General features: G+C 41.0%; 1 protein-coding gene across 6 annotated transcripts in view; it reads right to left on the reverse strand.

The window, feature by feature from the left end:
* The window catches only part of NTRK2 (neurotrophic receptor tyrosine kinase 2), a 349,352-nt gene that overhangs the window by 124,541 nt on the left and 203,420 nt on the right, over positions 1-21,391 (reverse strand). The window lies entirely within an intron of this gene.

Genomic DNA, 21,391 nt, shown 5'->3' on the forward strand with positions numbered 1-21,391 from the left:
CCTCCCAAAGTGGTGGGATTACAGGTATCAGCCACCACGTACGGCTTGATGGCAGTCTTCAGATTCAACTACTACGGAAGCAGTATTACTAAAATAACATGCATCTACACTTTAATGTAAGGTGGCTCTAGTGAGTTCGGGAGCATTCTATGTAGTAGGAATTTTGTCTAGACATGCATGGAGAAACCAGGGGAGGGAAGGGGGAATATAGCCTGGATTAGACTGGGGTTAGCCCATTCCCAGCACCACCATCATTACTGCATTTCAGGAAGTGCAGTATTTTGGGAAAGGAGGGGTTACCAGGAGACAGATGAAAATCAATATGCTCTTCACAATAACATGAAGTTTCTTGTATAATTATTATACATAATGCATTTGCTCTTATTTTATTGGACTTAAAGCACTGTTTACATTTTTAAAATTATAGCAGAGCTAGAGTAATCTATATTTATCTCCTCATTTTGGAGGTTCTATCTGTGAGTTATCTGCTAGGGAAAAAAAACATTAATTGAATATGTAACCTGTAATTACCCATTTTCTCTTAGAAAACACCATTCTATTTATAATGTGCTACTTTGTAGTTTTATTTCTAGGTCCAAGTGGGAGCTGACTGTATGCCGTTTATTAGCACAACTGGCTCCTTACCTCCTGCCACTCACTTGTCTTTTGATCAATATGTGGCTTCCTGATGCTTGCAAAGAAAAAAAAGTTTCTGTACTCAAATTGATAGATGTTTTTAGCTGTTGAAAACTTTTTAATTTAAAGACTTGGGGGGAGAGGAATTTTAAATGAATCAATAAAATGAGGCTTTTGTGTTTTAATCTTATCCTCTGTCCCTGTTATCTGGGAAGAGCTGAGAAGGCTTCCTTTCCTACTCAGCTACTGGAGAAGGTGGTATTCATGATCCAATAACTGAAAAAAGTGAGCAATTGACTGTTAGACTCACACGTGCAAATATTTTTACAAGGCATGCCTCTGAAATGCAGCCTGCTTTTGTCCCTTTAGAATTGTGGTGGCTGTCATGACCTCTGAGAGATATGGATGCTATACCAAGAATAGGGGGCCACAGAGGTCAGCCTTTCAGTGTGCCCATAGTATTCTCAGGACTTCTCATGGGGTTCCTGGACTTAAGGATAAAAACTAGAAGAATATCTTTTCCTCACTAGCCTCAACTGCATGAATGCACGCCCTGAACCTCAGGAAGACTAGGAGCTAGGCTAAGGATAGAAACGAAGTTAGTAAGCAGAAACAAGTAGCCTGGTGTCTGGCCCCACCTCTGTTCTTTATCAACTGTGAGACCTTGGACGAGTCACTCTATGAATTGTTACCTTTTAAGTGAAGAGATAGAATTACAGGACCTTTAACATCCGAACCAGCACTAACTTCCTGAATGTGATCATGGCTACAGGGAAGTGCACGCTTTCTTTCCTGACACTAATGAAAGCGGTCTGATTTCCAGCAAGAGAACCCATGCATTTGGTGTCATGTCTCATGGGAAGGATAGACCTATCACATGTTTCTTTCACTTGAAATGCCAAAACGTAAGTTGTTCCGCTAATATGGCCTGCTTCCTTTACACCACCCTGACAGATATCATTCAGTTGCATCTCTTTGGATTTTCTAAATGATCCTAAGACTTAGGTAGGGAAGGAATTTTCTTTCCACAAACTCAGGGACAAAGAATTTGAGAAGCTGAGTGTCCACCCTATGGGGAACTAATATCCCAGTCTTTGGGTTCCGTGGGGAGTCCGCTCTGCTCCACTCCTCTGCTCACATCCAGACACGTTTTCATTCTTCATTCTTGTCTCTGTCTTGACTCTAACTCTCTTTTTCCTTTCTCTTCCTGTCTCTCTTCTTCCCTCTGTCACCCCAGTATGAACAGCAGGAACAGGAAACATAATTCTCAAGTAAAAGATACAGAATCATTTGACGTGCTATTTTCTAAGCTCAGCTGGTTCAAATTCCTGACCTATATTTAAACATGTTACTCAAACTGTGGGTTTTGGCCTCCACTGATAGAGTTGCAGAGGGACAGGAATGCCAGACCTGGAAGTAGGTCATGGCTGGTGGGAGGGCAGGTGCCCTCCTGACTTTCCAGAGAGAGAGAGAAAAAAAAGTAAAGGATAAGGATTACTAATGTAACAGAACTGTTAAAAATGCTATTGAGATTGGAGGTACAAATTTAAAACCCATCGCTACCATGCCTGGGGTCCCCTGGGCACCCTTTTTGGATGTTTTTAAACACACTCTCTCTCTGTTTTGTCCTGAAATACGCATTCAGCTTTTGATGGGGTGTTGTTTTTGAATTAGATTAGATAATTTTGTTTTCAGTTTCAAAGTCATTCAGATTTTCTGAAGCAAATTAATACTCCTGTTTGTAAATAAACACATATTTCATGTTTCCCAATATGGCTAAGGAAACATTCATGCTGACATCCTTCTAAAAGGAGCTGTATGTTATGTTGGAGAATTATCAACCCCCTCAGCTCCCATGTTTCAGTGCTCAAATCACTCAAGGAAAAGCACATTTGTGTTATACTAGACTTTGTTGTCACAGAAGACAAGTGTCTTAGTAAAGCAAGCCTTTGCTCAGAAATAAACTGAAAACGCCTATAATCCCAGCACTTTGGGAGGCTGAGGCAGGAGAATCACTTGAGCCTGGGAGGCGGAGGTTGCAGTGAGCCAAGATTGCACCATTGCACTCCAACCTGGGCAATAGAGTGAGACTCCGTCTCAGAAAAAAAAGAGAAATAAATAAACTGAAAATACTAGATAACCCTCTTTCTTCAACCGTGCTTAAGCCATTGTGTAATTCTTCAAGTCTGAATATGTACATAGTAAGCACAAGTTCTGCTTGTTTAAATAGAGAGATCTACTTCACCTAAGTGCATTGTAGCTAGCCACGGACAGACAGGATATCACAGTATCTCTTGGGAAACCACTAATAACTAGTCAACTGGAGTTGACTTTTGAAAAAGTGATGGCACCATGGAAGGACGGTCCTGACAGAGAAACAGAGACGTCCATAAGCCCAGAAGTCAGATGTTGCCAGGCTGCTCCTGTGTGGTTATAATGAATCTCATCAGCTACACTCATTTCCCAAAAAGACAGAGGTGAATCTGTCTTATAAAGATGATTTTCAAAGCCAACTACGGATATAGAAAATAAAAACCAGTGGCAGATAAGACCTTTCATCTTTTTCTTATCCCATGGGCTTTTCTGCCTCCAGATTTCCTTGCACATCAAGGGGGCTCTGTGCAAATCAGTGGGTCTGGCCCTTTGCCCACCCTGGGCTAAGCTGTGGTTGCCATGGCTACGAAGACAAGAATGACCCTTGGTTTTATAGAGCCCTGGGTCCTTGCTTACAGGGCTTTTCAGATGGCATTTCTTTCATCTTCTTCAGAACCCCATGTGGCAGGTGCAAGAAGGAGTTCACCAATGCTCCGGCCAAAGAGAGTAACGAGGGACACACGCCCAACCACACAGAGCAGCCCTGAAGAAGTGGTTTGTGAGGGCGTGGAGAAAGGGCTTGCATCCACACTCTGCACCTCTGGGTCTTAAGGCACTGATCACACCTGGCTCAGGCATCATTCTCAGCCTCATGCTACTTTCGTTCAGGGACAGAACAAGAGGTGACAGCATTCAAGGTAATCCTATGCCACAACAGGCAGGGGACCATGATGACTGCTGAAACAGGCCCTGGAGCAGGGGTCTGAATCATGGCATAAAAATGTCACAGCAACAGCGCAGGGGGAGACCCCTGGGAGAAGTAGGGCATGCTGATTAAGAACAGGGCCTCAGAAGGGGCCTCCCGAGGTCCAGCTTAGCCCTTCCATTTGCCACCTGTGTAGCCATGAGGAGCCACAACATTCCCCTGGCTTTGGATGCTTCATATCTGGAATGGGGTAATGACAGGAATAAGATGAACATCTCACTCTGAGAGTGTGGCTATGATTCCAGGAGAGGTCAGACAAACAATTCTAGGATTGGAAGGTGGTCTGCCTCTCCAGATTATGCCTAGTCCTCCTGCTCTTAACTCTCAGCTACTGCACGGGATTCCCAGGGCCACCTGTACTCTTCGCTGGCCCATTTACTCTTATCCATCCTAGTCTTCATCTTCATCCTCATCATTCCTCTTATCAGTAGCCACTCCAAAGGAGGGGCAGAAGGACAAGCATGTTATGGTGATGTCCTGACAGGGCTTTAAAAAATCTCACTATTAAAGTTTAATCTCTCCTAAAGCATATGGTAGGAGGTCATTTATGTATAAGTACAGTCATAAGTCATAGGGGAAAAAAAGCATTTTGTTAAAAATTTTGATTTATTTTTAAAAAGCAAGCCCTTCCAATGCACTTACACTCTGCCAGTTCCGTTTCAGAGGTGTCTAAAGTAGTGAGATAGCCCAGAATCCTTCAGGACACTAAATCACTTTAGAGGCACACCACTGAGGACTAGCATTATGAAATTACTTCTTTCCTTCCAATCTATGGGTTTCACAAGTGATTAGAACTGGGTTACAGCCTTAGGGAGAAAAAAATGTGCTTCCAATTTTCCTCACTGTATGTGCCAGCCATCTCCATGCTCCTGAGACCCACCTCTGTGCTGGGCACTGTTTTAGGCATCAAGGATACATCAGTGGGCAAAGAAGACCAATGTCTCTATCCTTATGGAGCTTCCATTCTTGCACAGTGCCTGGCACACAAGGTGTATGCCACAAATCACTGCTCAATAAATCTACGCATGCTTGTTCACCATAATGATAAAATCAACCTGTTATATTCAGAGTAGCCACATAATTTCTTCGAAATGTGGAGCCATGTACATTAACCAAAGTTGCCTTGTTCAGAAAAACAGACACACTGAGGTTCATTTCCCAGAGAACTCATCTGAACAGATCAGCAAAAATGTACGAGAGAGAGGGTGGGAGAGAAGAGAGGGTGAGAGGCTTACTCAAAGTGGGGTGGCCAAAGATCCCAGAAACATGTTATTTATTTATAAATTAACATAGGCTTGTACAAGTGAACAACATGGACGAATGCCCCATCGCACCCTTTAAACATTGCATCAAATGAGTTAAAAGATCTTGGAGCACTATTTATTTGCTCTGCGTTCGTAGGTAATAATTTCCCAAAGTGCCTCCACCCAGTAGGCAAGCCCTTCTGCTACAAACTTCCACTGCAGAAGTGAGGGGAGAAAAGGGAGGAAATCCTGCCAAGGCAAGCCTCACAGCTTTGCGCCCGCTCTCTCCTCTCAACACTCTATCGATTTGCTCACACTCCCCAAAGAGCTGAGACATTTTATAATCATGGCCATAATTGAATGCCATCAGGGGTTCAAGAGGACTTCCCTCTTTAACATTTAAAAAGATAATAAGCACCAGTTTAAAAGCCATAAAACCTTTACCAAGAAGCCAATGGAGCCCCACAGCCAGGCTCTGCCTTTCTGACCTCCTTTCTTAATTGTGGTTACCTGGCCATGAGCTCCAGAGAAATATGGAGAGAATTCTCCGTTTCTCCTCTAGGATTTGATTATGGCTGCCAGGACAAGGAGAAGAGAAGAGATGCTTAGGGAGAATTGTTTTCGGAAAAAGCAGTTTACAAAGACTTTTATGAAAGACTGCTGCTGTGAACCGAGAAATGGATCCAAAGTGCCAGGGACTTCTAAACCTACTGATTTCTAAAATCACATCCAAGTAGCATCTCCAGATTCAGAGAAAGTCAAAATCTCCGAACCCAAATAATTGCTTAAAAGTTAGGGCTGGAAAGTTGCAAAGTATGTCTTTATTTTAAGAGACAATTTTTAAAAGACGCTTTAAAAAGAGTACGAGATCCACTTGCCTCCTGTGCTTTTGTTTCTCTTCCTGTCAATATCCTGCTGTCTCCCCACCCTTCACTTCCTTCTCTTTGTCCTGAGTATAAGTTGTATAGGTTATTGTCTCAGATTGCCGTATTATCTAAGGGTTATATTTTTCCCCATTATTGCTTAGATAATCTTGAATCACAAAACTGTACGTTTTCTTGTGATTCTGTTCCAGCTGAGCCAGTGACATCTGTCTTATCTTTTCTGATGCCTGTCCAATTTTCCCCTATCTATTAAGCTTTGTCTGTAGCTAATTAGAGAAAAAGGCCTATGAATTGTGTCCCTGGTCTTGTACGGTGTTTTGAAGTCATCATGTACAATATTAGAGATGATTGAGAGTTATCTGTTGTTTAGAGATATATATGGGAATTTATTAATTTGATGTCTGTCATCACTCATGTTAGATTTATTTGTAAGTTAGTCTTCACAGTAAGATTTTTGTAGGTAAACGATTGCTTGGATAATAATTTTACGTGACAACAATATTTCCAGGCTGCAAAACTCAAAGAAGCCTCTTACTCTTGGCCAACCTTGAGCAGCATGAAGTTTAGATAGAATATTTAGGTGGAGGTTGTGGGGGTAAGGTGGGGGAATCTTCCTGTTATTTGCTGAGTAGAATCTGATGGGTCCATACCACACAATGTGACAAAACAAAAAGCTGGGAATGACTGAATTGCAAGAAGTCAAAAAAATTGCTCAACTTTGCCTTAGCTCAGCAGCCAATGTCCCAATAATGTACAAAGTTAAATAAAATAATCTATTAGTGGAGATAAATGTGATTGCTGCTAGTCTGTTTATACAAACTGTGTCCTGTTAAATTACAGATGTGAGATGCGAAAGAGAACCAGCTCACAGTTGGAATACATTCAAGACTATGGAACTGCAGCTTCTCAATATGGGTTTGCAATGAGGACTATTCAATCCTCTGCCCAACACCCCAATACCCCTGCATGTGGGGTCTCACCAGTGTATGCAATTGCCAGGCACCTGTTAGACTTTCCATTCAGCTGAATAGCACTGAGAGGCCCAGACTTGGGAACATACTCAGTGCACAGTCCAGCCCTTCGGATTGAACAGCATGATGACATCTCCCTGCAACGCTCGGTCTGACAGGCCTTGTGGGGCCCATTCCGCCTGTGTTGCTCTTTTTTTGTTCCTGAATGTTCTGTTTCTATCTTGGAAAGTAGGATGACCTGTTTCTTGTTGTCAAAAGAACCTGTAGGTTTGGAAAAGCTTCTAAAAGATAACTTCAGCACCCACAGGTGGCTTCTTTTACTACACTGAAGGCAGAATGAGCAGTGTCTGCCTGGTTGGCCAAGAATCCTTATCCCCAGCGATACGCACCATTCTCCCCTCTGGGTCACATTGCATGCTTTGAAGCAAACTATTTCCTCCTTTGTCTCATGGAACAATCAGAGTAAAATCAATGATACAGAGTCCGATTCACAGACACAAAGGTAGACCTAATAAACACATAGCGTCTGGGGTTTGCGGGTGTCTACATGGGTGTGTCGGCTCTTCCTGTCTCTGTCACACACTGCCCCATGCGTCCACATCTACACTGTCAATGAGAAGCTGCTGCAGGCTTTTGGGGACACTGAAATAAGAGCATGGGGTCAAGTGCTCCAAAAGTGCTGGGCAGCCAGAGCTGACTCCCGGAACAATTCTTGCTCCTGCGAGGCAAGGAGAAGAGCAGAGGGTCTTGGGATAGCTGCCTCTGGATCCAGCATAAAGAAGTGTACATACATGACTTCAGATTTTTAAAATAAATTACAGAAGCCCAGTTCTCACACAGAGTATACATTGGGTGATAGCATTTATTTGAAGCTCTAGAACAGGCAAAGTGATTCTATGGTTTAAAAAAGTCGGAACGATGAGTTTGGGTCCTTTGTGGGGACATGGATGAACCTGGAAACCATCATTCTCAGCAAACTGACAGAGGAGCAGAAGATCAAACACCGCATGTTCTCACTCATAGGCGGGTGTTGAACGATGAGAGCACATGGACAAAGGGAGGGGAGCACTACACACTGGGGTCAGTTGGGGGGAAATAGGGGAGGGACGGTGGGGGGTGGGGGGCTGGGGGGGATAGCAGGGGGAGAAATGCCAGATGTAGGTGATGGGGAGGAAGGCAGCAAATCACACTGCCAGGTGTGTTCCTATGCAACAATTTTGCATGTTCTTCACATGTACCCCAAAACCTAAAATACAATAAAATAAATAAATGGGAAAAAAAAAAAAAAAGTCGGAACAGTGATCGCCTCTGGTGGAGGGTGGGTGAAGGAAATTGACTGGAAATACATAGGAGGGACCTTTTTGGGGTAACAGTAATGTTCTGGATCTTGATAGGGGTTAGGGTTACACTGGAACATGTATTCACCAAGTTCATGGAATAGTACATTTAAGGCTAGTGTATTTCATTGCCTGCAACTTTTATCTCCAGAGACAGGGAGAGGGAAAGAAGGAAAAAAGGAAGGGAGGGAGGAAGGAAGGAAAGAAAAAGAAAAGACGAAAGGACAGTAATTTTTTTTTTTTGAGATGGGGTTTTGCTCTTATTGCCCAGGCTAGAATGCAGTGGCATGATCTCGGCTCACTGTAACCACTACCTCATGGGTTCAAGCGATTCTCCTGCCTCAACCTCCTGAGTAGCTGGGATTACAGGCACCCACCACCACGCCTGGCTAATTTTTGTATTTTTAGTAGAGACAGGGTTTCTCCATGTTGGCCAGTCTTGTCTCAAACTCCTGACCTTAGGTGATCCACCTACCTCAGCCTCCCAAAGCTCTGGGATTACAGACATGATCCACCGCGCCCAGCCTAGGACAGTAAACATTGAACTGCAGTTTGTATTTGAAGTGTCCTGTTGTCTTCAGCTTATTCTGAAATGCTTCTAGAAATGGATGGACTGGTGCACTGACAGGGAAGTCTTAACTGTGGAAACCAGATGGGTAGACGGGTGCCCACTGAACAATTCTTTTAACTCTTCCGTATGTTTGAAACTTTTTGTTAATAACAATGGAGATTGGGAAGAAGAAATCTAATTCTACTCTTTAAAAGTCAGGTTTCAGAGTTGGCAGTGTTAGTTTTGAGGGTGTGCCACATGGAACCTCTCACACAGAAGGTTTAAGATGTGAGAGATAGAGCTAAGGCAAGCAGGGCAGTGCCCACTTTTTGTACTTGGCCTACGTGGATCCTACTGCTTGAGGCCTCTCTCTCTCTCGTTCTCTGGGGCCTACAGGACTGTAATATGCAATCCTGTGCAGCAGCAGAGCTCAGGTAACTTAAGCAAGAAAAATGTCCTTTGGATCATTTGCAGACTTTGGCCTGAAACAAGGGCAGATACATTTAGATACATGATTTGTTTTCCGGCTGCCGTGCTATTTCAAAGTATCCTTGTTGCTGATTGTAGTGAAGAACTCCACCTTCAGGGAAATAAATCAGACTGGGTTACTAAAACCATACCCTACAGCTTACCTAGCCTATATCCATCTTGCTATGATACCGGCCTAAGTTCACCTCTTTGAAAAAAAAAAATAGTTTTAGTGTGACACTGCTGGTAAAGATTTTATTAAACAGAATATATTAGCTGAGCCAAGCAAATTAAGTTACATCCCTGGACATCTTGATAACACAGGGTCTTTCCCATACTTCTGTAGATTCTAATTCATAACTCAATTCTATGGGTAAAGGATGAAAGCATAGACATGAACATCAATAAAAATCACTTGTATTTAGCTTTGGGATTCAGTCAAACATGCGCACTAAGTGAGATTAATACGTGGACTAACCATCTGTATTCTACTCTCATTCCAGATCCGCCCTACTGGGACCCAAGACCTAACCTTTCAGCTGAGAAAAGAAGAAAATCCCAGCACTCACTTCCCAAGTGGCATGTCCACAGTAGTGTGCCAAGGTAAGCAAAACCATGGAATGCATATTGCCACAGCTTCAAGAGTTCATTTTACTTGACTATTTGGGAGAATATATTTTTATAACACATACAACAGATGTATTCTGGAATCGTGTGCAGAATTCCCATGTTGTAGTGAACTACGGCTTCGATGGCCTCCAGTGCACTGTGTCTCCCTGTTTTTGTGCTCTCGTATAATCTCTTCATTGAATCTAGGCTGTTTTAATCAAAAGAATGCAGGGAAGGTGAGACAGAGCTCATTCTAGAACCTAAGCCCTCAGAAGGTCTGGCAGCTTTCAGTGTTGCACTTTTTTAAAAAGAAAGTTTGACCACCTTGAGACCTCCATGACGTGAAGAAGCACAAGCATCCATGTGAAATGGGGCCCTTGGCTGACAATTCAGCCAAATTCCCAGCCAGCAATCACCAACTACCTGCCATAGGCAAGAGACCATTTTGGAGTCTCCCATCAAACTGACACCATATGATGAAGTAAACAACCAGGTCAACACAGCGAACTATGGGAAAAAGTAAGTTGTTCTTATTTTAAGCCACTAATTGTGGGGTGGTTGGTCACACAGAATTAGATCGCCAAAGCATATGTTTAAAATAAAATCTGAGATTTCAAAGATATATTACAATTGAAGAAAGCACCTTAGAGTTATACTCTCGGACTTCTGTCTGCCAGTCAGGACTTCAGTGAAGATGATTGAGTAGCATTTCCTTATAATATAATTCATGAGAAGACAATCTTCCAGATTCAGGTGTATTTCTTTGTTGTTATATAATTGAGGGAAGCTGTGTGTCCTAAGTCTTTTTGATTACCAGAGATAAGTGTTTTTTAATCATGGCATTCATCCCAAGGTGACTGCCAATGGGATCCTTTGAAGATACTATGGAAGTAGGAAGATGGAAATTTCATTTATTTCTTACAATCTCCTCTAGATCCTTACAATCTCCTCTAACTAGGAGATTTTATTCAAATGGTCAGCTATAACTGATCCTAGAGGATGAGAAAAGATCAAGAAAGTCCGATCTACATTTTCCCTATCTGGGACAAGCAACCTAAAGCTAAGGCTAACAAACTGATCCTTACCCCAGCAGTTCATCAAATGGCCCCTTCATAAGAAGATTCTGGGTACCCCCTGCAGGTTAAATCTCCGAATGTAATAGAATCAATTAGCCTCAGTCTGGCTCTGAGCCTGTCACATGAGGATGATAAGGGTCACAACCATTAGCACTGATCAGTCACACCCATGAACCTGCTGCCACCCATCATCGTGGTGTTTCATTGAAGACCTTAACAAGAGGTCCTGAGTTATTAGTGACCTAGTGTGTAAGGTAAGGGGGGGGGAAGCAAAGAGGAGGAGAACAGGACTGACTGCTGCTGACTGTAACATCCCAGACATCATGCTAGATGTATGTGTATTGGAAACCCCTGAAGATACAAAAGAACCAGAGAAATTGGGCATTCTTATCCTCATTTTACTCATGCAAGCAGAGTGCTACCTGCATCAGCTGTCTCTTAATAAGGCTCCCACACAGCAGCCATTTGTATCTTTATAGTGTTGCTACCATCATTTTTCATAACGGAAGCTGAGGCTGATTGAGGTTATGTGACTTGCCCAGGGCCACATAGAAACTGTGAGGCTAGGATTAAAACCCAAGTCTGAAGCAACTGTCTCTATACTGGTAGGAATGATGGCGTAATGACAATTTTTTCCTAAAACTAAATCCCAGTAAAGACTGAATAAGACATACTTTTAGAATATGCCACCAATGATATGTCATGTCCACATTTAAAATACAAAATATTGGCCAGACACAGTGGCTCATGCCAGTAATCCTGGAACTTTGGAAGGCTGAGGTTGGTGGATCACTCAAGGCCAGGAGTTCCATACCAGCCTGACCAATGTGGCGAAACCTCATCTCTACTAAAAATACAAATATTAGCTGTGTATGGTGGTGCACACCTGTAATCACATCTACTCAGGAGGCTGAGGCATGAGAATCACTTGAGCCCAGGAAATGGAGGTTGTAGAATGCTGAGATTGCACCACTGCATTCCAGCCTGGGCAATAGAGTGAGACTCTGTGTCAAGAATAAATGAATAAATAAAAAATAAAATACAAAAGTATTTTTGAGTCTCACTTAAAAGTACCAAATGTATTTCAAAATTGCAGAAAGATTTTTTAAATGTTTTTTAAAAGCCACTTTAAAAAATTGCTATCAGTAATAAATAATGGGGAAAGCTCGCCGGTGAAGCAATTAGCCAAAAATGAAGGCTGGGCTTCCCAGAGATTTAAACTAAAGCAGGTTTTGTGACTTGTGATTTATCCTGATCATGGACTCAACACTTGCTATTATGGGTTAAAGCAGGTTTCTGGGGTCATGTGAAATTTAAAATATGTTGAGTACTCTAAGAACTGGGTCCAATCTCTTAGGGATTTTCATAGGGTTGATGCCCAGTGCCTGGTTGCAGAAAGGTAAAGATGGAAGCCCCCAGAGTGGCTTTGAGGCCAGGGAACCTGGGTTTGAGTCTGTTCTCTGCTGCTTTCTACCTGAGCTGTGATTCTGTTACTTAAACTCTTCAAGCATGCCTTCCCTCTTCTATAAGAAATTGCCTGAAAGTGGAGTTTAGCTGAGATAATGTATGTGGAAACGCTGAGCAGATGGCAAGTCTCAAAAAAAGTTTTCTTTCTCCTTCCCTTTCCAGAACTGGTGAAGTTCTGTCAATGTTCATCTCTAACATCTGAACCCAAGAACCACAATTTTCTTCTGCTTTCTTTGTCCTGGCTGGCTTTTGCTTGCATTGTTAACTACATGGAAAAAAAAATGACGCTGGATTTGTTTTGTTTTCTGTTCCACTCTGTGGTTTATTCAGATCTTGTATACCTTTTAAAAAAAAATTGGTTTTGTCATCTTTTGTAACATTTATCTGAATTTTAACCAAATAGGACAGAAAGCAAGATCATGTGTCCCTTTTGTCCCCATAACATCAAGAAAATAATCTGCAACCTCAACTAACATTAACAGATAAGCTTTCCTTCAAGGAAAAAAAATGTGGATCCAGTCCTTCTGAAGTCTCCCAGTTTAAGAGATTTTTCCACAGGGGTCCAAGCCAGAAAGTTGAAATCTTTGTAATAAAGCAAAGCTGAGAATGGATGCTGCTGGTCCTGCTGGAGGTGGCTGTCTACTGTCCCTGGAGGCAGTGACTATTGAATGATGATCAAAAAAGGAAATGGCATTTTGGGCCACACTCTGGACTTGAGCTGATCATTGGTGTATTTGGTCTTGCTGCATGACGAATCCTTACTACAGTTTATTATAGTCAAGCTCCAGAAAGACTACCATTTCACATGTTTGCTATCAAATCATTTTCTTCTAGAAACTCACCTCATTTGGCTCCAAGGCCTTTATATAAGGTGTCATAAATGATGTTAGAGTATATTTTTATAAATTTCTTTGACAGCAGGAAATCTTCCCTTCCAGGGAATTTAATTTCTTGCTAGTCACTTGGAGGTGAGCAGGTCTTAAGGTCTTAGGTTGGATCCATGCCACAAGGGCAGGCTGATGGAAGATAACCTTAAGTTAACCCCCAGAATTTTTTCTTGGCCCTGAAAACTGACCTAGAGAAAGTGTCTGGCTTCAGGGAATGAGAAGAAAAGGAGCAACACATTCAGACTTGGTTACAAAATACCAGTTTGGGCCTTTGAGAGAACGCTTTAAATTTCCTGAAATATTATAAATTATCTGAAATAAAATGCATGAAGAACTGCCACAAATCATTGATTTTTTTTTTTTTTGGTTGAACCACATACTTTCCACCCAAGCAAAACTTATTCTTGGGAACGGAGTCCAAGCCCACGCTAAATCTCATCTTTTGTTCAAACCCCACACTTGTTTTACCCTCAGCGCGTTTAGGCAGAAACTGATAGCTAATGCTTTTCATTAAGCCAGTCAAGAAAAACTGCTTACCAGGTTTTACTCTTTCATCAGCCTGACTAATTACACCCATTCACTGTTCCTTTCATACAGAGATTTCAAATTCCAACTCTCAAAGACACACACCACCCAAGAGACATCTGCTTCCTGGCTTGCTCTGTCTCCTTTTACATTACCCAGTGAAAAGTATTCGGTGGCCCAGAAAACACAAGCTAAGCAAAATCTAGATGCAAGAACTGGTTTTAAGCTGATGAGGGGCCAGCTCAAGGAGACAGTGTTGACATAAAGGTAACAGGAGATAGTGGGATAAAAAGAGAGAAAAGAGTCTTCTCATACAATATATTCAGGGAAAGGCATTAGGCAAACAGACTCCAGTGGCAGGCCTCAGATACTGCTGTGCAATGACAGAACAGAAAACGAGAATGTGCTGGTGTCACTAAGGCAAAGACTGATCTGAAACAGTTGGAGGCACTAGGCTAGAGGAGGTGCTTCAGGGAATGGCAGTGGCCCTCATCTTCAGAGATAATTAAGGCTGGACTCGAGCACCCAAGTCTAGGGTAGCAACTACATTTCTCCAAACCATCAAATGCTGGGCATGAAGGAGGGGAGGTGACTAACAGCTCCAAAAGCTTTGGAAGCTTCTTCCAATGGGATCATGGTCCAAACTAAAATGTTGCCTTCCAGGAAAAAATATAGGAAGACAACATCAACCTCATGAAGAGTTATAACCATAACTTCCTCTTTGTGTGAATTTCTTTGTGTGGAACTGCGTTATCTGAGTTCACAACAAATTCTTCATAGTGATTTCATTGGTCACATATACTACTGGTCACGTACTTTGTATACTTATGAAAGCATACAGTCTTGACCTAGAGAATTAAAAATCTCATTTCCCATCTACAGGTGTTCTGTATTCTCTGAAGTTCCCTTCTTTCAGCTAATTCTTCTGTTGGTGGAAATTTGATGGTAACAAAGCACAGAACTCTTCAAGTTGGCAGGAGGAAAACCATTTTGAATACTGGGTTTCAATGAGTCTTATAGGAAATGCCCTTTCTTATCTTCTGGTCTTTCAAAGTTGCCCAAACTAACTCTGTTTGTTGTTTCACTCTAAGGGTTTTCCATGTGTTTGACATGATGCTTCTCAGGATTATTAAAAGAAAAAAAAGATAACTTCCATTCTGCTACACATTCATTTCACATACTTAATTTATTACCGCACAAAGAACACCAGATGCAGTTCCAGTTAAAATGGTCTTTAATATAAAGACCCGCTGAAATTGTGTATGTATGACAGCAATTCTTCAAAAAACCACTTAGTAGCTGGAGACTACGTTTCAGGGTCTCGACCTCATGATTTAGCATTTGATTCTTTCAGTGGTTTCTCATTTGAATCTCATTTTCAAGGGATCATCAGAAAATAGGCTTCTGGTCTTTCAAGTTTCTGATTAGTGAAGCCATGCTAAATAACTTCTGATTTACTTCAATCACAGATTGCAGAACTGAGCAGCCTGGAGGGACCTCAATGATCATCTCTACCCTAGACAGTTATGAAGTATTAATTAGACCTAGAAACATATTTCAGACTGGTCAATGTCCTGCTTCTTTCAACAGCCCTAGGTTAACTAGGGAGCAAAGGGACTGAGTTTTCCGTCAGTTTCCTTGCCTCCTGACTATATCCAGTACATGTCTTACAAGTTCTTCTCTTAGTTTAGTGACCTTTTCTTTTATGCTTACTATTGTGAAAAGACACATGGATTCTGAGAAATGCAAATAATAGCATGGTTGCAAAAAACCCTGTTTGTCCTGATAGATATTAAGTAAAGAAAATATTTAAAATCATTCTTACATGCACTAAACAAAGTATAATTAGTGTTCAGCATCTGTGATAAATAGTGCCTAACAAATTGTTCAGGCATCATAAGCACTACGAGAAGACAACAGTTTTATTAAACGCTGAAAATCGTATTTTTCCCAGTGGTTGTATTGCAAGATAATGAACTCTACAAGCGGCGGTAGAGATGCAAATTCAATTTTGCACAAGACTCACAAACGTCATGATACATTATGCCAGTGGAGACACAGCCTTCGTCTAGACAAAATGCAAAAATGTCCTCATGTTCAGTAAATGTGTACAATTGGGAAAATACGAAGAACAGCTAATCATCAATATTGCATGCATGTCTGTATCTCTTATCTTCTTTTTTTAAAAGGTCTAGTTGAAAGTTGAAGGTCATTCTTCTAGGTTGCAAGTTTCAGTTTTTCAACTTTCAAAAGAAATATGGATATTTGTAAAGTTAGAAAGTGTCTTAATCAGACCTCCACATTTTCTAACTTTTCCTTAAATTTTTGCTTTCAACTGAGTAATATGCAAGGGTTTTAATTTACAAGAACAGGTTTTGTTATACAAATAAGCAGTCATTGTCTGAGGACCAAAATTGAAGCAGCTCTGATAGTTTTATTAATTGATTTGATTCACTTCTGGTTTTTCTTACCCAATCTTATTTATGTCAAAGTAAGTTGAAGCAGAATTCATTATGTAGTGAAATTCAATTTGAACACTTTTTATTGAAACACAGTGATTCAATCATTTTTCTCCATCTGTCCCATTATCTCTTCTTAAATTATTTTGTACAGATCAAATCACATAAAATAAAATTCCAAAAGAAACTTAAGAATCTGCAAGGAGGAATGAAATGTTCTCCCAATAATTCCTTATACTAAGTATTAAATTATACAACAACTAACATTCTGATAATTTGATAATATTATAGCATATTTTCTCTGAGAAAAGTCAACTAAGTTAGTGAACACGATTTTTTTGAGAAAACTTTTGATGCAATTCCAGTTCCTAATCATTTGGATACCAAATTATTAGAAGGATTGAGCCTAATCTGACCCAGTTTGGGCATTTCTCCATTTCAGAGATTACATATTTTACAAAATTTGGCAAATTACTACCGGATCCTTTTCAGTTAGGCTCAGGAGTTTTTGACATTTTTAGCAACTTTATGAAGTGTTTGTGAAAATATGAATCAGTAGATTTTTCTCATTTGCTATTTGGTGACCTGCATCAGGTGTATTTTTAGTGCACAGGAAGTCCTTAACTCATGAGTGGTTGAAGTTCCATGTTGAGTTTGCAGAAAGAAGAACCATGGCCCCATGGAGACATTGCCCTTGTGATTAGAATGAAAAGACTATCCCTTAAATGCTTTTTCAACTCCTGTGCTACTATACCCTCAAAATCACAATCCCTGTGCCCTATCCCCCAATGAGTGAAATAGTTCCATGCTTAAACACCTAAAAGAATTGTACGTCAACCAAAAAGGGTAACCAGGTATCAGCAAAGCTGGGAAGGCCAGGAATAAACTTACCAGCAACCAAGGTGCAAGCCTATCTTCAGGGAGCTTGCCACCCTCACCTCACCAAGCTTCTTGGTCCTTCTCGATGAGAACCTTTCACAGTTGTGTCTGACCTGGAACACTGATCCCCAAACTCTTGCATTTATCCTAACCATCTGGGGGCTTTTTAACAATGCAGATTATTTAGCCTCACCTTTAGCCACTAGGAATTGATAGATACCTGTTTGATGCAGGAATTCGATTCTTAGAAAGTATTTCTAGTTATTATAATACACACACACACACAGACACACACATATACACACACTAGAACAACAGAGATGACACAGTGAAAAACACAGGTCCAAGAGCTTTTGCTTGCTAAAAACTGCCAACAGCCAAGTGGCTTGCTACCAGACCTGGGGTTAAGGATAAATAGATACAGGTCTCCTCCAACAGTGGTGTCCCCCAGCTTTCTTAGGTATTTGAGAAAAACTAAGCTGGGCAAAGCCACAAATAAAAGAACACTTGGTAACTTGCTACCATCATCTTCCAAAGTCATGCAGTAGCCAAGGGGTAGCTCTCCTTCAAAGATGAAGGACTTGAGACTCTCGCCTTTACCATTTGGAATCATGTTCCCCCCCATGTTGTCAATTCTGAATGCAAACAGTGTTTTATAGTACGGGAAGAAATTTCAGAATTTAAATGATGGGCAAAATAAGAAAGTTGCAGATACACCATCTCATCAGTTAAATTGGCCACATTTCCAATGTAAACTACCTCAAATCCATTGTGGGTCAGTGTGTGTGTGTGTGTGTGTGTGTGTGTGTGTGCGTGTATGTCTGTGTGTGTCTGTGTGTGTCTGTGTGTGTCAGTGGGCATGTGAAAGAAGCCTGGCTTGACGGCTAGACAGAGAGATGGGCACTAATTAAATATGTGCATTAAAAACCGATGCTAGGGTTCGGGTATCTAGGTTCAATCCTAGCTCTCCTGCCTAGCAGAGTATGTTCTTGGGCAAGTTGTTTAATATCTCTGTGCCTTACTATTTTCCTTCTGTGTGATTAAAATAACAAGGATATCCACTATAGGACTATTGTGTAAATTCAATGAGAGAAATATGTGTATTTCCATCAAAACTTCAACACTAGGTCTTGTGAGAAATTATTCTCTCACAATACAAAGCAGAAAGCTTTAGCATACCGGAAACCAAGTTACAAAACCAGACAGGTAAATTCTCAAAACATAAATTACTTAGGAGGTGGGATAGAAAGAACAGGAGAAAAAGCTTCAAACCAAACACTGAACAGACATGGCCATGGGGGTAGCTAATATGCAATTCAAAAGGAAAGGTAGCCAACCTTTTACTCTTGCCAGAATCATAGGCAAATACTAGAGATGCCTGAAGCTCAATGAAGTAGAGATGTATCTTCCCAAAGCTACAGTAAGATGACAGGCAAAGTAGATAAGATCATCCATTCCTTTTTTCACTCAGTTGTTTACTACCTATTTATTATAAAGCTACAATGTCCTGGGCAATGTTCTAAGAGCCAGAGATGCCAAAGCACTTGTTTTTTCATTGAACAGACCGTGATTCAGAACTTACAAAACTGTCAATAAGTATTTATTTCCATCTGTAATTTTTGGTATCAGTCATTGACTACTGCCACTGAATTCCTGAGGAGATGTGACTTCCTGATTACACATTGATCGTCCAACAGAGACATATGACTATATACGCTGAGCCTAATCTGAACTTTCATTCCCACCCTTTTTGCCCCTCCCCATCCTGGAGTTTTGTTGTTAAAGGTCCCAGACAGTCTTATTAGTCAGAGATTTGTTTTATTTCCTCTCACTGGGAAAATTTTCCATACTGGCAAATGTTCTGAGATTCATGCAGAAACACACACAACCCCCACCCCAGGGGAAGCAAAGGACTCATCAAATTCTCTGTTTGGAAATATTTCAGCCCCTTTTCTCTGAAGTCACATTCTAATTAGTTTCTCCAAACCATGCTCTGGCTGCATCTCCACAACCCCAAGGGGCTGGCCACGCTCTGCAGCTTTGTAGCTGATAATGCATGGAGGTTCAGCGGGCTTGGAACTCTCTAGTAAACAATATTTTGAATGTATTTTATTACTTGTCACAATGGACTTTGAACTACATTTGAATAATTCATACTCCAAACTGTGGTATTTTCTAAGTTATCAAGATAATTAAGAGAATAAACATTGAGTCAGAAAATAATTATTCATTTTGGCTAACCTTGTCATTCTAACTCATCGGCACTTACCAAGCCCAGTAAAGAAGTGTTGTATGATGTTTTTGATGAACACGTGTTACTCTCTCTATTAAAAGACTTACATGAGATATTGGTCAACGTGTGTGCCTGTGCTAAAGTGTTAAAAAATATCAGCTCCCTGATAGTCCCTGACTTCATGAAGCACGTAGATGCAGGCTTGGAAGAATGCCACATATGAATGCCAACTCATGTTTTTAAAAAAGCTCTCTAAAGGATAAGGATCTATAGAAATTTTGAATCCATTCAATTAGCCAGTTTGGAAACATGGACCTTTGAATGGAAAATGAAAGAATGAGTTGTAGAAAGTGAGCCAGAGGAATGTTCGTCTGTCCTCTGCGATGCTCATAAATTTGGCATCAAGGCTGGTTCCCCAGAGCACACTGATAAGAATGCTTTACTAGCCACTGTGTTCCCTTGGCTTCCTGGTACACAGTGACCCGGCCAGGAGCTGTGAGTTCTCAGTCCTCCTAGCATCGCCTATGGAAACTCAGCGAAGATGTGCACCTGAACGTGCTCCCAAACACACTTGGCATGCCTTGAATTCTTTTTGTGGACATCAAATTTCCTTAGGAAATCAGATATGCTAATCTCAGAGGAGTGAAACCACTCAAAAAAGTTTGAGATCTATGGTACAGCTTGATTTTTCTAGGATTTTCTGAACTATAACTGAAAAAGTAAACTTTTCAAAGAGGGCTTGGCAAAAGAAAACGTGGGATTTTACATAATTTTAATTGGCAAAAAAATAAAAACAAGGGCTAAATGTTCATGATCACTTAGCATATCTAGTAAAGGCACTACTAGAGAGAAAACATCACAGGCCAGTGAGCCTGTGTCAACCATCACAATATAGACGGCCTGGGCCTGCCCACTGGTAGGTTCCTTCAATAGTAACTTCAGTACCCACCATGTGGACACTCCTTAGCCTTCAGATCTGAAGGTTAATACACTCCACCATACTCAATAACCCACATGAAAGGAGCAATGCCAATACTACAATTCCTCTTGCTGAGTTAGAAAATTGCTGGGTGTTAATTTGTAAAGGATGAGCAACAGCACTAGGCTAGAAAGAGTCCTCACTTCCAGGAGGTCCACCTGGGCTTCAATAACAACCCCTTATTCAGAATGGAATTTGGATTTTCTTTTTCCTCCTAACTTTTCTCAGCCTCACTTTTCCCATCTGTAAAACAGAGTAATATCTATACTGCAGCATTGATTAGGATTTCTTTTAAACGCGAAAATACAATCCATGGGGACTGGCCCATAAAAGGCATTAGATAGGAGTTGTATAAAAATAGAGAATGCAAATATAACAAAAAGAGCTCATAGCATTAAGTAACTGGCTGAGTGAAAATGGAGTATTTTAACTCTCAAATACTGTATCTTCGATTTAGCAAATGTATCATACATCTCCAAATATGGAGTGGTGAAAGCAATATAGATTTTTTTTAAAAGAATTCCACTTTTTTTTAAAAAAAGTATCCATTTTCCCCTAGATTATTTCTCAAACTTACTGAGAAAGTCCCCTGATCCTCTCTCCTGTCCTTTTCCAAAGAATCTCTCTCTGTCTCTCTCTGTCTCTGTTTCTCTCTCTCTCTCTCTCTCTTTCTCTCTCTCTCTCTCTCTCTGGCAGCCTCATTCTTTTCCTCACTCTGGAGAGTCAAATACAACAAATAAAAACTTTATAATTGCACTGAGAAGATGAGCATGCACACTCTGGTATTTCAGTAGATAGCACAGGACAGTTACTGCTGGAAATGCTGAAGCTGGCTGAACAGAAGGGAGTCAGGGGACTGCATCTCCAGGGGAAGATGAGGCAGTGAGGAAGGACAATTAGGCCTGGAATTCAGGAAGTGGCAGAAGACTGACAGATAATCAACTGAGAAGTTCATGTACACATAAGGGCTTTGCAAAGGCCAGAGATTTATACAAGATCCAGACCAGAAGGAGCCCTGAAGCCAAGGCCAAGACTAGGGTGAGTGAGATTCTTGCTTTGTGCACACTATTTAAGGAAACGCTAAAAATTTAATTATTGAGATAAATTA

This window comes from Cebus imitator, unplaced genomic scaffold, assembly GCF_001604975.1.
Source record: "Cebus imitator isolate Cc_AM_T3 unplaced genomic scaffold, Cebus_imitator-1.0 Scaffold394, whole genome shotgun sequence".
NCBI classification, from domain to species: Eukaryota; Metazoa; Chordata; class Mammalia; order Primates; family Cebidae; genus Cebus; species Cebus imitator.